Below are 16,810 nucleotides of genomic sequence, written 5' to 3'. Positions count from 1 at the left end.
ATATATGTCTAAGTCTTTAACAAACAAGTTGTATCTTAAGTAGATATTGTATATACTTAAGATGGTAAAGGGTTCGGATTTGAATCAACACATTAATGTATTCAATCAAATTATAAATGTTTGATGTGGGTTTGATGTGAAGTTCAAGGAAGAAGACAATGCGTTGACGTTATTGAGTTCCCTACCTGTGTCTCATATATATGAAAATCTGGTTACAACTCTAACATGGGGGAAAGAAACCTTGAATTTGAAAGAGGTAACAAGCACTTTGTTGGGTTTTCATCAAAGAAAGAAGGCTAGCAATGAGATTTCACAAAGTGAAAGACTTGTGAAAGGTTACTAGGAATGTGAGAGAAGCAAGTTTTGGAATGGATCAAGTAGTAATAAGTCTCGGTTACAGTCCAAGAAGAAGAAGGACATGTAGTGTTTTAAGTGCAAAAAAAAAAAAAAGGGGGGGCACATAAAATCAGAGTGTCCAGAAAAGAAGAAAGGGAATGCAAAAAATCAAGAGGGTTTTTCAAAATCGGTGAATGTAATGAAAGGAGGAGACTCAGAAAGCGATGATGGTGATATGCTTTCTATTTCATTAGGTTTAGATTGCCTCATAGATTTTTGGATCATATATTCGACGTGTTCTTATCACAAGACACCAAATAAAAATTGGTTCAACACTTACAGGTCAATTAATTCCAGTTATGTTCTAATGGGAAACGATACTTCATGCAAAATTGTTGGAATAGGAAACATAAGAACTAAAATGTTTGATGGTATTGTAAGAACATTATGTAATGTAAGGCACATACCGGATCTATGGAAGAATGTGATTTCATTGAGCACTTTGGATTATAACGAATTTAGTTACGAGTCTGAAAGTGAGGTAATGAAGGTGTGTAAAGGCGTTCTAAAGGTGATGAAGGGGCAAAAGTTAGCAGAAAATATCTATGCACTATTGGGTACTCTAGTTATAGATGGAGCTATAACAGCAGATTATGAGTTAGATAATACTATTTTGTGACATATGCGGTTAGGACATATGGGTGAGCGTAGGATGAAGAAACTTCATAAGAGGTATCTTTTGAAGGGCGTCAAAACATTTAGGCTGAATTTCTACAAGTATTGTGTTTTTAGGAAACAGAACGAGGTGCATTTCAAAACAACCCCTCACAAGACGAAGGGTATTCTTGACTACATTCATTCGAATGTTTGGGGGGCGGTGACAGTAGCATCACGAGGTGGACATATGTACTTTGTAAGCTTTATTGATGATTACTCATAAAAGGTTTGGGTGTACTTCATGCAGCACAAATCAGATACGTTTGTCAAGTTTATATCGTGGAAAGCTGAGGTGGAAAACCAGGCCGAGAGAAGAATTAAATGCCTCAGGTTAGATAATAGAACTGAGAACGCTGATCCGAGGTTCATGGAATTGTGCAAGTAGCATGGCATAAGGAGATATTTCACAATACGCCGGACACCACAATAGAATGGTGTGGCAAAAAGGATAAACCGAACTCTAGCTGAAAGAGCTTGGTCTCTCAGGTTGAATGTAGGGCTACAAAGAAATTATAGGTTGAGGCAACGATTATGGTGTGTTTCTTGGTTGACAGATTGCCAAAGGCATCACTAGAGGGGAAAGTTGCAGAGAAGATGTGTACAGGTAATGTAGTAGACTACTCTGATGAGAGTGTTTGGTTGTCCAACTTATGTGCACATTTCTAATATGGAGAGATCAAAGCTTGATGCAAAGTTTAGACGTTGCATTTTTCTAGGGTATCAGAAAGGTGTGAAAGGTTTCAAGCTGTGGGATCCAGTGGCAAATAAGGTGGTGATCATTAGAGATGTGGTTTTCGATGAGAAAGTCATGGTGAAGAGTACTTAGGAGGAAGAAAAAGAGAAATAGGTGCTAGAAAATTGGAGCAAAAAAGAGCATGTGGTGCAGGTGGAGTTAGAGACTCAAGGTAGTGATGAAAATGTTCAGAATGTAGGGAGTTCTAGCTCGAGAGATAAGTAGGATCATAGTATCGCTATATACAGACCCAGACGAACTATCAGGTCACCGCCCAGGTATGGATATGATGATCTGGCGTCTTATGCTCTCATTACCAGTTGTAAGGATCCTACTACTTTTCAAAAGGCAGCGAACAATCAAGAGAAAAGTAGATGGATGGGTGTTGTGGTAGAGGAGATGGAGTCATTACAAAATAACCAAACATGGGAATTGATGGAGTTTCCAGAAGGGAAGAGGGCGATAGAATGCAAATGGGTGTATAAGAAGAAAGAAGCAGTATCAGAAAATGAAAGAGAGAAATTCAAGGCTCGATTAGTAGCAAAGAGTTACTAGCGAAAGAAAGGAGTTGATTATGATGAAATATTTTTTCCTGTGGTCAGACACACTTCCATCAGGGTAGTATTGAGATTTGTGGTGCATTACAATAAGCATTTGGAACAAATGGAAGTAAAGACAACGTTTCTCCATGGTGATTTAGAGGAGTTGATTTACATGGTACAGTCAGAAGGGTTTAGGCAACCTGGACGGGAGCACTTGGTTTGTAAATTGAAAAAAAAAATCACTTTACGGGCTGAAGCAGTCTCCAAGGCAATGGTACAAATTTTTTGACTCCTACATGATCCAGATTGGCTACAAGAGGTGTGAGTATGGTTGCTGCGTGTATGTGAAGAGTCTTGAGGATAGTTCACTCATTTTTCTGTTGATGGCATGTTGATTGCTACGAAGGATATGAATGAGGTAAATCAGTTAAATACTCTATTGAGTAAAGAGTTTTCCATGAAGGATTTAGGTACGGCCAAAAAGATTCTTGTGATGGAGATTTGTAGGGACAAAGTTGTAGGGAGATTGTGGTTATCTCAAGGCAGCTATGTGGTGAAGGTGTTGGAGAGGTTTGGCATGGTTAATGCAAAATCGGTAAGTATACCATTAGCGACTCATTTTAAATTGTCTACCGCTCAGTGCCCAATGACGGATAATGATATCCATGACATGTCAAAGGTCCCCTATGCTAGTGCAGTGGAATGTTTTATGTATGTTATGGTATGTACAAGACCATATCTAGCACAAGCTGTTAGTGTGGTGAGTAAGTTTCTTTCAAATCTAAGTAGACAACATTAAGATGCAGTCAAGTGGATTTTTAGAGATTTGAGGGGTACTTCCCACGATGGCATTATGTTTGTCAAGCAACAAAGTGATCCATCAGTTGTGGGATATGTGGATGCAGACTATGAAGGAAATTTGGATGACAGGAGGTTTACAACAAGGTATGTATTTACTCTTGTGGGAGGGCCTATTTGTTGGAGGACCGTGGTACAATCTCTAGTTGCACGCCGAAGCTGCCAATAGCTAGGTATTCCGTAAGGTAGAATTTTGTTACGTTGTGATAGTCAGAGTGTCATCTATTTGGTAAAGAACCAAGTGTATCATGTGAGAACCAAGCACATAGATGTGACGTTTCATAGAATCCGGGAGTTGGACTCTTCTAGTGAACTTGTAGTACTTAAGAAAGTTCACACTTCTAAAAATGCAGCAAATGTATTGACAAAACCTATTACCACGGATAAGTTCAAGCATTGCTTGGACTTACTTAATGTCTCTAGTTGCTGGACGCGAGGTAGTCCCATTTATGGGTTGTTGCTATGCTGCTATGAAATCCACCATCTCCCCATATTTCATACCATTTTTTATATAATTTCCCTATAAGCCACTACACCTACAAAATTGGACATGTTGTGCCCTACCAGTCCATTATTGTATATTCCCTGTAAATTCTCAATGAAGGTTTCCACCATGGGGAGCAGAGGTTGTAACTATGCCACAACTTGTTTTCAATACTAGGCATACTCCTGTTTCCATCTTCTTCTTTTCTAAGTTTTGAAATTGAGATTGGTTGGGCGCTATATCAACATTGAATTTGTACTATTTTAGGAATGCACCTATCAAACCTCTCCACCTTTGCACCTTATTCTTGGCTAGGGATGAATACCAATGTAGAGTTGGCCAAAGAGACTCTTATGGAACATATATATTAGCAACTTATAGTCATCTACATACATTATTATCTTTCTTGCATACATTTTCAAGGACCTAACTCCATTGTATTTGTCAACTTCTAGTACCTTGAACTTGGTTGACATGTCCAGGTTTGTAAATAAACATAAATTTTTGAAGTGCCTCCCCCTATAGTCTTGTATGCCATGGATTGACCTCATTTGCTCCTCGTGGTAGGCCATGTTGTCATTTACAGAAAATTCATCCTCCATTTGATCTTTTTGAGTCAGTGCCTATAGTACGAGAAGTTTAGGGGTTGATCTTCATGTAGTTTTTCTAGCAGGAGCAGATGGCCATTTTTCATTGGTGCATTTCCTTTTACTAATGTTATCAACTTAACCATGACCTTTTCCAAGGCTTTAATCTTTTTGTTTGTATCCTTCATACTATTGTATCTCAGCATCCATTTTCATAAATTTGGATAAGGTAATGATAGGGTCACAAGTGATGAACTGATCCTTCCTTAGGCATGGAATTTTGAGGAAACAAAAATTTGCATAAATTAATGTGCAAATGATTTCAAAAAGTTAGAATGAAACATGAACACACAATGGACCCTAAATAGGGATAGAGTTTTATGAGTATCCACATTACCCTTGTTCATCTAAGATGTGTAGGAGTGCCAAGATATACATATTATGACAATTTGAGTAGAGATCGAAGTTTCTCGTGTTAACCCTAAGGTTTCACTAACCATATTTTAATGATAACAAACTATTTTGGTATGTTGGCTTTGTATTTAAAGTTGTGATTATACAGGAAGTTGAAGAATTGAGAGAAGATTTTGAAAAATTGAATTTGTTAATTTGTATTATTGTTGGGATTGGTGTATTCCCAAGAGGGGGGTGAATTGGACTTTTAAAATTTTCTTCCTAGGTTCGACTAACCAGCAGCCGTATATACACAACCTAGGGTCTGTCTAAGCATATACCAATTCAATAGATATATAAAATTTATATAAATTAAATTTAGCGCAGTAAACACAATATATCAGATATAACATATATGTGCAAGAAAATAAAATACAAAAATATAAAATATTGCCCTCACAATATGTCATCGAGGTTCGGCCAATACTGCCTACGTCCCCACCTCAAGTTCAAAAGAAAGAGGATTCCACTAAGTTGCTCACTTGCGGGTGGAGCGACATCGATTACAAAATCTTACAGGATGGTGCACCTAGTTCTCTTATTCGAGTCTGAACCAGTTCGGTGCTCGTCTAATCGAGTCTGAGCAATTCGGGACTATTCACAGGGCTTGTCTCCCTCTTTTAACCACACTTCGGGAATACAACGATATTCAGATAAAATATTTTTTGTACAACCAAGGTGCTTCTAAAAAGCAGATGTGTACAACAATAAGCACAATGCCCTCACGTATGATATGAATATAAGCTTAATATGAGTATATGTTTTTCTCAAAGTGATTTTATAATCTTTGAAAACTGATATTTATAATAATGCACTTCAAAGATTAAACCCCAATAAAAATGTTCTCCAAAAATGTTTTTTCAAAGTAAAGTGCAGAAGAAGTTAAGGTTATGACTCAAAAAATATTTATGCAATAAGAACAAGTGAGCTCTTAGAATCTTGTAATGGATGTGCAAGGATTCCCAAGCTAGAATAAGGTTTTTCCCAAAAAAATTTATCAATAAAAATATATGGGAGAACCTTTAATCTTACACTCAAGGATGATTTTCAATATAAAACTTGAGAGTGTATACTTTAGATGAAGAATGAATGCCCAAATAAAATTTAAAATTATGCTCTCTTGAAAGATTTATCAAAGAAATAGTAAAGGAGAGTAAAAATGAAAGTATAACTCAAAATAATTTTTGGAGAATTTTTATCTCTAATCTTATCTTTAAAATTAAGTAATGAGGGGGTATGTAATGACCTGCTAAAATTTTATATATTTATATATATTAAGTTAAACTGCGCTAATAACTCCTGATGGAACAAAACATCAACCTAAGCAGCAAGAAGCTGAATCCATACAACTGAAACCATATATATACAATACAATATCGTACAACACCAGAGTGCTAAAAAAATACTCCCAAAATATATATATATAATTGAACTAGGGCTACACAAAAATACCCTCTTTCCCAAAAACACTCACCCTCCTGGCAGGGTAGCACTGTAGCCCCTTTACCTGCAAGCTTGATTAGCTCGCCTAGTTGGATCACCTGAAAAATATCAATTAAAAGGGATAAGGCGACGCTTAGTAAGAAGAAACATGGTATTACTAGGGTGTAGAAAGTGAGTCATATGCTTAGAAATTCTTATTTAAGAAAATACCATACACCTATATTGTTTAACATAATTTGGTTTTTCTGAATAATCTGCTCATAACACTTCTAAATATCTAAGTAAGACTAATTTTCTGAAAAATCTGATCATACATATATAATAAAACTGAGAAAAGTTCCCTAGATGGATAACTAAAGTCATGAATTAACCCCTCATAATAGGGTTGTGTGGCCCGAAGGTGGGACCTAACCTGGCTGGTCGACCAGGGTATGTCAACTGGACTACAACAGTCAGATCGGTCCTCTCAACCCATATCTGATGGGGAGCCTATCCACATAAGCATGATTGACTTCTGAATACCACCTATTATCTGAATAGGGGTTGCACTCTGAACTGAATATAGCTACAGTACCGTGCTCTGCTGCTGAATATGGTCCATCAGGGTCTGATACTATATACGTAACTAATATTTCTAAAATAATGTTTTTATCATGATTTTGTAACAGCTGAAATAGCCATAACATTACATATATTGAGCTAAATAAACTATAATAACTGGATATCTGAAATGTCTGCATAATTGAATAACTGAAATATCTGATTAATTGTATAAACTGAACGTCATGGTTTTGAAATGGGTATAACATAATATTCTGAAAAAATATTGTAAAATACAAGTTTCTGTGCGTATACTGAAAATCATGATATTCTGAAAATTATGGAAATCTTGTACTAAGCTAATAATAAACTCATGCCACACAATTAAATATTGATATTATCAGGTTCTGAAACCGCATAAATAATCTGAATAATAATTTTCTGAAAAACATATAATTTATATTGAATCATAATAGGTTTGCCTAGTATAACATATTTCCCTTACCTGATTTTGCTAAGATCCCCCTATTGAGACAGGTCCTGCACCAGCAGGATTCTCCACTTAACACCTTAAAAATAAAATATCCCAAAACAAAATATCATTATTTCTACGTCTACTACATTCCTTACAACTACTGGAAAGCCTAGTTTTAACAAGAAGTTCTTACCCTGAATCTCGGATGAAATCCAACTTCGTCCCACTGACGAACCGCTCCGGCAAACCTAGGGAGAACTTTCCCCGGAGCATCGTGTTGGCTTCAGATCGTCGATCTGGCGAACGGTGGGGCCGAAATCGAAGAGAGCGGGAAGAGGAACCGTAGGGAGGAGAGAGAGAATTTTTGCCATTTTCTGCATAAAATATGAGTTTAACACTATTTATACTGTGGGCTTCGTCGATGAGCCATGTCACCTCGTCAACGAGGTCAAGAGGAAATTCGTTGACGAGCTCTCCCCTTAGTTGATGAAATTCAGAGTCCCCCAGAACATCCTCTCGGTATCTTCTAGTCAACGAAACATGTCTTCGTTGACGAGACCCTCTTGTACCCTCACCGACGAATCCCCTGTGTTCGTCGACGAGGCCATAGGTAAATTCCTTGGGTTATTACATCCAAAGTGCAATGTCGTCAACGAACGCTGCCTCTTTCTGTTACTGTTTCCATTTCCCTCCCTCTTTATTATTTAAATACTATCATTTTTTGGGTCGTTACAGGGTATATATAGACCTTGGGGAAAATATAGCCGTTGGGGACATATTTGGGATTTTAGAATTTGTTTAATGAAAAATTAACCCTAATTACCATGGTAAAAATGCATCAACCCGAGAGGTTCGGTCTCCCGAACACTCACAATAGCACACAGGAAAATTTCCTAGTTCAGTTGACCATAGCCAATGGCCAGTCAGCTGCGCCAAGCGATTTCCCAAGGCTACGTGGTTTCGGTCGACTAATGAACGGATCGATTTTCTGAATTTTAAAGTTTGGTCGATCGTGATCATTTTGACCTAAAGGAACGGTTGCCCGAGGCAGGTGGAGAAGTCTCAATTTCTTGGTCGGTCGGCTGAGGTGTGGTCAATAGATTGACTTCTGACTTGTTCAATCAACTGAGGTTTTTATAACGCCATGGGTCAGTCGACTGAGACCCTTGAAAAATCAAGGTAAACCCAACTTTGACCTAATAAGTTTTAATCCCTATTTGTATAAGTTTAACATTTCAGCTAAGGGAATTTTTCATGAGTTGTTTAGGGACCTAAGGTCAGTCTATGGTCTTTGAGCTTGTCATTCATATCATGTATGTCATGCAATTATTATAGACCAAATTATAAAATAGAATGCATTACAAATTAAAAAACATTAGTCTTCTTCTTCATCTTTACTCTTTTGTCCTCATGAAATACGTCAGATGATATGGTCTTTATGTTCCTCTTGGCTTCCATCTCTTTCTTATGTGTGCGCTAAAATATTTAGCCTGCTCAAGTACTGAATACACACATAAGTAACTTGTGGTTTGTCATTATCAAAACCAAGGATCTGACTTAAAAAGTCAATAATTATTTTTTCTTGATTGTATAAATCTATAAGAATAAGAAGGACATGACACTAATGGACTAAAACTAAAAAAAATCATTCAAAAGGAGATTGTTTTAAGATATGCAGCATGGGCGGTTGACTAGCTCCTCAAGGGTGGCCAACTAGTCTAGATAGTAGCGGGGTGTGATCGACCAACCCCTGAAGGTTGTTGATTGGTCCACCTAGTTTTGGCTACTAATTAATGGTTAAATTTTTTCTTTAATGGCTAGTGCTAGGTCGATCGACCTCTAATATATATATACCCATTTAGGCCTAAGGAAAAAAAGCTAAGCACTCTAAATTGATTTATCAAGTGTCAAAACTTTTTCTCTTAAAAATTCTCTTTAGGCTCAAATTTGCTCATCGTTGAGAGAAATTCTAGAAATCTTAAAGTGTCATCTCTTCGTTTATTCTTAGAGATTTTTATTTTGAGCTTAAACTTCTGAATCCTTCCTCGTGAGGAAAATCTCAAGTTTGTTCAATTATCTTTTGTAAGTTGGTGATCTTGCCCTCATAAAAGCAAGGACATTGTAGGTGGTATCCTTGCCGTTATTAAAGCAAGAGGTGTAACGGAACCTCTAGGTGGTTAACCTTGAGAGAGTGGATGTAGGTCGGACTATGGAACCATTATAAACATGTTTACAATCTCTTTTCCCTCTCTCCTTTATTTAACTTACTCTTTACTAGTGTATTTTCTTGAGTTATGTAATTTGCTTTAAAATTTGAAATTAAGCATTAATTTTTATTAAACCCAATTCACCCCACCCCTCTTAGATTGCCTTTGGGCCAACACCTTAGGCATTGTTAGTAGTTTTTCTATGGATAGTCACAATCCTTCAATTATAATTTAGTTAAAATATCCCAAGGTCATTGTAAATATGACCATAGTCTCATAGTTTACTCCTCTTTTCTTAGTTTACTCCTTTTTTATTAATGATTTTCTCATGGACACAATATCCTAACTAGTGTTGGCCCTTTATATCTCTTAGGAAACAAAAGTTGAGAAAATAACAACAATGAAATAAACATGGAAATTGATGGTTTTCTCATGGACACAATATCCTAACTAGTGTTGAACTTTTATATCTCTTATGCAACAAAAGCTAAAGAAAGAACAACATTAAAATAAACATAGAAATTAATGGCTTTGCAATCCCTTATGGGAAGATTATTTAGTTTTGGAAATGAATACTCATGACACAAGAGTGTGTAGGGCCAATAAGATCCACATAAAAGCGATATCAAAGAAAATCAATAGTAAGGTTAGTGATTTACCTTGAGTTGCTAAATTTTCATACAAGTAGGAAAGACACATATGCCCTGTGTTAGATTTTCATCCAAAAGAGTTATTCTATTACATAGATATCTTACAGGTTGGATATAAGTTTGAGTGCAAAAATACAACTCTACCTTCCTTATATAGGCTTAAAGATCCCTGAATCTATCTCAACCATCAATGAGAGACAATTGAACCTTCCCCGAAAGTCCTTGTGATAATAGAAAAGAGTATGCACGACCCCTATTCCTTGTGAAGGAAGTTACAATTTGAGTGAAAGCTATTGTGAATATAATCGAAGGCAAGATGCCTATGGTTACCACTACTTATTCCTCTATCTGACCTAATTGGGTGAACTTGGGTATAGGTTTAAGTGTATGATGAGAAGGACGTACAAGTCTTCCTCACATTAAACTTGCAATCTTAATGAAATATAAAAAGGCATGCGAAATTTGCAATAAAACCCAAACATATATTGATAAAGATTCTACACATAGCTTAAAAGGGAAACATGAATAAACAAAACAAAGCAAAACAACAAAAACTAGCAGGACAAACAAACTATTAGAGCAACAACCTAAACTCTTTAGTGGTTCCCAACAAAGTTGTCAAACTGTTGACATGGATTTCTACTTGGGTACGACATGATGGGGATTAAATGGAGGGATAAGAAAGTGATGGAACAAAGTCGCCACCTTATATTCTGAGAAAAGGAGAAAATAATAAGAACTCTAATGATTTATAGAAAGAGAAATGGATTTGTGAGTTTGGTCATGCATAAGGAAGGTGTTAGACACCTCACAACATTTGTTCCAAGAACTATTGTTGTCATTGATTGAATGGTTGTCCTCAATGAAACAAAATCGAAAAGGAATGAAAAAGAAAGGAAGGATTGAATTGTATGCCCAAACTTAACACCTATAGTGGTGTGGTTTTGGGATAGAAGGAATGACACGTGAACTTCATTTTTAGCCCTAATGCTTTAAATGAAATGAATTTGAAAGGAGGAAAGTTGTAATGTTTTCCTTATGTGCCCAAATCGAACACCAATGATAGTTGATTCAAGACGAAATATATGATCTACAGTCTTTAAGAAAAGAAGAGAGAAAGTGGCCTTAGAATCCCAAATATTTTAGGTTTAAAATAGAGAAGGTGAAATGTGATTTTGAAAACTTGAACTTGAAATTTGAAGTAAAAAGTAACGATGTGATTTTTTGAAAGAAAATTTGAATTTAAGGTTTAAAATGAAAAGAAAGTGAGACATAGACTTTATACGTAGTCTTAAAGTTTTAAAAAGAAAAGGATTTAAAAAGAAGAAGAGAGAAAGTGACCTCATAATTCCTAAGTTCTAGGTTTAAAATAGAGAAGGTAAAATATGATTTTGAAAACTTGAATTTTGAAATTTAAATTAAAAAAAGGAAAGTTAAGATATGATTTTTTGAAAGAAATATTGAATTTAAAGTTTAAAATGAAAAGGAAAGTGATGATTTTGCAAACACAATGTAGGTTCTTTAAAAGGAAAAAGAAGAAGAAGAAAGGGTATCAGCCAATTAGAAAATGATAAGAAGATGTAGGAAGGAAGCAAGCAAAAAGAGGCTTAATTTACATATAAAATGAGTCAAAAACCCTAAGGAAGATCCCCATGAATTTCTCTTTTTTTTTTTTAAAGCTTGAAATTTTTTTCAGAAATTTTAATTGATTTTTTAGGGTATTTAGTGTTCTTCTAAATATATAGATAAAGTGAAACAAAGAAAACTATACTACTAACACTAGTGTGGAGAATGATAATAAATAATAAATAATAATAATATTAATAATAATAACAATGATAGAAATAATACTAATAATAATAAGAATAATAAAAACTTAAACTACCAATATTATGTTAAAAAAACAATTTTCATTTTTCCTTGTTTTCAATTTTTTTGGGGATTTTTTTTCAATGACAAACAACATGAAAAACAAAATAATATAATGATAATAAATGCAATAATAATTGAAACTAAAAAAAGGTTTTTACAAGATTTTAACAACACATTTTTAAAAACTTCTAGAATTGTTTACTTTTTTATTATTTTATTAATTTTTTTATACAATTTCAAGGAATTAAAAAAATTTTAAGTAGAAAAAAAGATTAGAAAAAAACACATGGCACCACTCAGTGCATTGACTGCATTATTTACTAGATTATTGAAACCCTAGTAGCAGTTGCCATTTTTTTTTTTTTTTAAGTCGGGACTCTAACCATCATAGTGTCCTCATCACGTCATTTTGGACACTATGATGCGACACCAAATCCAAGATGAAAACCGGTCGCCCATTAACACACCCTGATAATTCACCGACGTAACACGTGATCTTGGGGTCATCAAAATCACAAGTCGCCCTTACCACTTAAGCTGGCTCAGTTGGGCAGCAATTGCCATTGTTGCTCCTCCCTAGTTGCTCCACAGTTGCTGGTGGTCTGCCACCTTCCTCCTCCATCTTTGTCGCTGATGCCTGACAACCTTATGGTGGTTGCTCATTGCCCATGATGTTGTCGACTTTCTTCTTCTTCTTCTTCTTCTTGTAGCCCCTTGTTGTTGGGATAACCAGGTCAGAAATCAGAGTAAAATCACATACAGAACAACACCAAGATAAACATGGTTCGGCCAATTCCAACCTACATCCACGGGAAAGATAGCTACTGTATGTATTTTGAAAATACGGGGGAGAAAGAGACAAAATTCTTACTCAAAACTCTCTCAGCTCTCACAGCTCTCTCTGCCTACACTGGACTCACTTCCCTCAACTCGTTCTTCACTGATATGATTTACATTCACAATACACACATATTTATACATGGAGGAGGGAACAATCAGTCGAACAATCACTTGAAATATGCCAAAAATCATGCCCAAAAATATTTCCTAATTTACTGAAGAGAAATCCGTAGGGTATGGAGAACACTTGAATATCTGCTCCCATAATTTCTGCCTTAATTAGGGTATGAGCCCATCAATTCTCCCCTTCCATACCCATCAGAGGAGAATGCATGCAACCATTCTTCAATTGGTATCCATTTTGGCTATGTCTCTACATAACTTAAACGTCTCACGAGTCACTACTTTTGTCAACATATCTGCAGGGTTCTTGTTTGTGTGGATATTCACAAGTTTTAACAGCTATTGTTCCATCACTTCATGTATCCAATGATAGCAAATGTCGATATGCTTTGTTCAGGAATGGTACATTGAATTCCTGCTCAAGCCCAGTGCACTCTGATGATCACGATGTACGTCATACTCTTTTTGTGTGACACCCAATTCTTGGATAAACCTCTTTAGCCACAACATTTCTTTACCTTCTTCCATTGCGGCAATGTACTCTGCCTTTATTTACAATAAAGTAACACACTTCTGCAACTTGGATTGCTAGAGACTGCTCCCCCTACAAAAGTGAAAAGAAATCCTGATGTAGATTTCCTACTATCAAGATCACCTGTCATATCGGAATAAGTATATCCTTCCAAGACTGGTTCAACTCTCCTAAAACACAAACACATCTTTGATGTATTCTTCAAGTACCTAAAAATCCACTAAACTGCTTCCCACTAGTCTTTGCCTGGATTTGAAATAAAACTACTCAAAACCTACAGCGTGGGCAGTATCTAGCCTTGTGCAAACCATTGCATATATCAGACTACCAACTACTGACGAGAATGGAACGACTTCCATTTCTTTCACTTCTTTCCTCGTAGAAGGACATGATCTTTTACTCAACTTGAAATGATTTGCCAAAGGAGTATGATGGGGATCAACATGCCATACCCCTTTCTTTTGCTGATTTGGTGACACGTGGATGACCTCCCGATGTTCACTCCTTTGCCGACATAATGACACGGGGACGACCTCCCAATGTCCACTTTGGTTTATGATTATTTTGTAGGTTTTGCATGGATTATTTGAAGACTTTGTTTGAGAACTTTATTATTATTTTGCTTGGATTTGTATTTTCTTGCATATGTTATTTCAAGGTTATTAGGTGCTTGAAGACTCAAAGTGAAGTGTTGAAGCAAGAAGACCCATGTGGGCCCCACACGACTCCTTTGGGCCCCACACAGATTGGGCCTCCCTTTTACAGATGTTTTGTATTTAATTTGTAATGTTGCAAGACAATAAAGCTTTCTTACATGTGAGAGTGTTTAATGTGTGTGTTAGTAAGTTATGTTAGTATTTAATTTTGTTAGTAAGTTGTGTGTATTTATTTCCTTTGTCTCTCATGCTTATGTGGGGATTGTTAGTTGTTTATTGCTTTGTCCCCCCATGCTAGCTAATCTTGTCCCGCATGCTAGCTATATGTATCCCTTCATTGTAAGAACAAATTAAGCATATGTTTGAATATTAAAAGAACTCCTTTGTGGAAGCTTCATAGCTTTGTCCAACCTTTGATTCTGTAGTGTGAGGTTACGTCGATCTCTCCATAGATCAAGTGGTGAGAGACCACTAATCCATCCAACGATTCCATCATCCCCTCCTCCATCTCTCACTCTCATGGCCTCCCAACTAACACCCACACGGCCACCACACCATACACCGCACGACCATCTCCATTAGACTTCATTGCTGCATTTGTTGTGGTGCTTCAATGCTTATCAAAGGACCTACGATGTGATCTAGCTATGTGTTAGATCAGCGATTCCATCATCCCTTCCTCCATCTCTCACTCTCATGGCCTCCCAACTAACACCCACACGGCCATTACACCATACACCGCACGACCATCTCCATTAGATTTCATTGATGCATTTGTCGTGGTGCTTCAACGCTTGTCAAATGACCTACGATGTGATCTAGTTATGTGCTGAACAATATCAAGCCATCTATTGAATCTCTTGGTAACTTCGGTAATTGTTTGAACCCTTGGTTAATATTGTGTAAGCCTTTTCTTGAAAATCTAAAATTCCATGTTTGAATAGCACATTTGAATCCATAGATTTCAATGTTGATACTTGCTAGTTAAAATCAATTGTATGAATGTTAGTTTGATAGCTTAGAACTTGCAATCTTGGTTTTGAAAGTGTCATCTTTCGCATAAAACTAAATTCTTTGATCATTAACTCTTGGAGACTTATTTTCCAGACACACACATACACATTTTCAAAAATCCAATAACTTGTGAAAGGTAGCATAATTTATAGTGTTTATGTTGGTTAATTAAATTCTTAAATCAAAGTGTTTTGATTGTATGTGCTTGTGTGAGGGTTGAACCGTAGGACATAGGTTAATCAATCCCATCCTACATCAGAGTATTGATTGACTTTACATTCTTCTTGTTGAACTTTTCAAGCACCCGTTCAATATAATTTTCCCGTGACAACCATAATTTCTTGGCTTTCCTGTCACGAACAATTTTTATGCCCAATATCTACTAAGCTAGGCTTAGGTCCTTCATGTCAAAAACTTGGGCAGTTTTTTCTTGAGTTTGGTAATCATACCTGCATCCTGTCCAACCATCAACATGTCATCAACATAAAGCGTTAATACAATGAAGTTACCGTCAGGGAATTTTTGAATATAGACGCATTGATTTGTTGCAGTTCTTTTGTAACCATGATCCACTATGAATGAGTCAAACTTTTTATACCACTGTCTTGGTGCTTGCTTGAGGCCATATAGACTCTTTTCCAACTTGCAAACCATACCCTCCTTCCCTAAAACTTCAAAACCTTCAGGTTGTTCGATGTAGATTCCTTCTTGTAAATCTCCATGGAGAAAGGTTGTCTTAACATTCAACTGTTCAAGCTCCAAGTTCAGACTTGTTGTCAATCTGAGTATCACTCGTATTGAAGTCATCTTCACCACTAGTGAGAAAATCTCATCAAAGTCGATACCCTTCTTCTGCTAAAAACCTTTGACGACCAACCGAGCTTTATGTTTGATGATATTTCCACTGGCATCTTTCTTCATCTTGTATTCTCATTTGTTTCTCAACGCTTTCTTTCTTTTAGGAAGTGTTACCAATTTATATGTTTGGTTCTTTTGTAAAGAACTCATTTCTTCCTGCGTAGCCTACAACCATTTACCTTTGTCTAGATGATTTTGAGCTTCTTGAAAACTCTTTGGCTCTCCCTTATCAGTAAGGAGAATATATTCAAACTCTGGATATGACTTCGACGGAATCAACGTGCAATTTCTTTGTGATCATCCTCGCTGAGCTTCTTCAATTGGTGGAGCTACTTTTTGTCCTATAGCTTCTGGCAGAGGGGATTGATGCTCCCCCTACTCAAGAGCTACTTCTAGTTCTCTAGCTTCTGATGGAGAGGATTGTTGCTCCCCCTGCTCAACACTCTCGGTATTTGCTTCCTGTTCTATTTCCAGAATTTCATCTTGAAAATCTTCGTTGTCTATGGGCAACTGTACGGGTGCAGGATCAAGAATGAAATTTTGAGCACTGGAACTGAAACTAGTAGACTCTATGGACTTTCCAAAATCTTCATACGTATGGTTTTCTTGAAAAATGACATCTCTACTTCTTATCAGCTTCTTTACTATTGGATCCTATAACCTATATCCAAACTCTTCATCTCCATAGCCAACAAAGATGCATGAAGTTGACTTCACGTCAAGTTTCTATCTTTGCTCCTTGGATACATGTTCAAATGCTTTGCACCCAAACACTCTTAGATGAGAGTAAGAAGATTCCTTACCAAACCACACTTTCTCCGGATTTCAAATTGCAATGGAATAGAAGGTGATCTATTAATAAGGTGGCAGGTAGCATGAACTGCTTCACC

The sequence above is a fragment of the Malania oleifera genome, chromosome 4, assembly GCF_029873635.1.
Source record: "Malania oleifera isolate guangnan ecotype guangnan chromosome 4, ASM2987363v1, whole genome shotgun sequence".
NCBI classification, from domain to species: domain Eukaryota; kingdom Viridiplantae; phylum Streptophyta; class Magnoliopsida; order Santalales; family Ximeniaceae; genus Malania; species Malania oleifera.
This window is presented reverse-complemented; position numbering follows the sequence as displayed.